The sequence below is a fragment of the Sinohyriopsis cumingii genome, chromosome 16 (genome assembly GCF_028554795.1).
Source record: "Sinohyriopsis cumingii isolate HCF-2022 chromosome 16, ASM2855479v2, whole genome shotgun sequence".
Taxonomy (NCBI): domain Eukaryota; kingdom Metazoa; phylum Mollusca; class Bivalvia; order Unionida; family Unionidae; genus Sinohyriopsis; species Sinohyriopsis cumingii.
In genome coordinates, this window is record NC_142976.1 from 39995585 (window position 1) to 39997498 (window position 1914).

The window sequence follows — 1914 nt, forward strand, 5'->3', positions numbered from 1 at the left end:
TTCATAGTCTAAAACTAAAATTATTATGCAATTTTGTTATATTTTTTCAGTCACTGACCTTGATTTTTGACACCAAAATCAACAGGATTTGTATTAGCCCAATGTGCAAATTATTATGCAGTTGTTTCCCTTTCTCATACAATGACCTTGACTTTTGACACCAGAATCATTAGGATTTGTTTTACCCAATGTGCAAATTATTATGAAATTGTTTTCCTTTTTCAGACAATGACCTTGACTTTTGACACCAAAATCAATAGGATTCTTATTAACCCAATGTGCAAATTATTATGCAATTGTTTTTCCTATTTTCAGACTGTCCTTGACTTTTGACACCAAAATCAATAGGATTCTTTTTACCCAATGTGCAAGCCATCCACAATGCTTGTACAGCTTAATAATGGAGAACTTAAATAATTTGTACTCAGAAACCTTGTTTTAGTCTCAGAGAACTTGACCTTTGACCCTTGCCATTCTAAAAGCTTAACAATGGATCAGGTACTTGATCTAATTCAATTAAGGGCAACACAAATTTCCAAGGAAATATGTCTTATCTGATCCCCTGTCTGATACAGACATGTTGTTCATTTTCAGATGACTTTGTACTTAATGGATAAAGGCTGGTATAGGTGCATTGATTTTCTTAAGACAGCATAATATGATAGCTATTCTTTCCAGACCCTGGGGCCTATGACCATACTGAAAATCATCTTTTACAAATATTTAAGAACGATTTTTACATACACTTGACTGAGGGTAATATGGAAGGATAGAGTACAGAGATATGAAAGGAAGATTAAATATTAAATAAATAGGCTTTTGCCTTACCCCATCTACAGAGGTTGGTCCAGGTCTGTGATGTTGAACTAAAGCACTTGTGTGGAAACCAATTTTCTATTTTGTCATAGTGATATTGTTATTTGACATTTTGACCCCATAATTGACAGGTTACTTCTTTATCCCATGTGCAAGTCATAAAACTAATGTTCTTTGTGCAGAAACCATTTTTAAGTCACATTGACCTTGACCTTTGAACACTTCACCTAACATTGATATGATCTTTCCTACTTCAAATGCAAGCCATCTACAAAATTTGGTCCATGTACGTGATGTAAAACTAATGCTATTTTGCATCAAATATTTTTTCTTCTCATCACAGTGATATTGACCTTGACCTTTGTATCCCAAAATAATTATGATTCTTCCTCAACCCATGTGCAAGGCATCCACAAAGTTTGATACATGTAGAAAATGTAAAACTCAAGTTATTATTCTGCAGATACCTTTTTTTCCCTTTAAGTCTTTGACCTTAACCCTTGAGCTTTTGACCCTAAAATTTATAAGTTCATCCTTCTCTATGACACAAGCAATTAACACAAGTCTCTTAAGTGAATATAATAAAAAAATTGGTTATTGTGCAGAAATGAACTTGGTAACAACCAAATGAATAGACTAGTGCTGTCCAACCTTTTTGAAACCATGGGCCGCTGCAAAATGTTTTTTTCTTGAAGCCGAGGGCCGCAGCAGAAAACTGAAAAGCAGCAACTATATAGCTGCTTGAGCTGTAGCGGTCCATTTAAAACTAGCCCGCAGGCCGCAGGGTGGACAGCACTGGGATAGATGAATGGATAAACAGAAAACATAACATAATAGTGTTCCACCTTACCGAGGACACCTAAAATATTTGACATGTTTCATTGGCTTTGAGATCTTACAAAAATAATTTGTGAATGAACTCACAAATAAAGGTTAACAAGGATGACAACTTTTACTACTTTTGCATTCAGATGTTAAACCAACTAGTCAAAAGAAATTTTAGGAAACTCAATCTTAATGCGGATTGCTGGATAAAAAATATTCTAAAACTCTGAAAATGACAAAAAACTCAAAACTTCAGCAGTTAGTTTTTTTTAT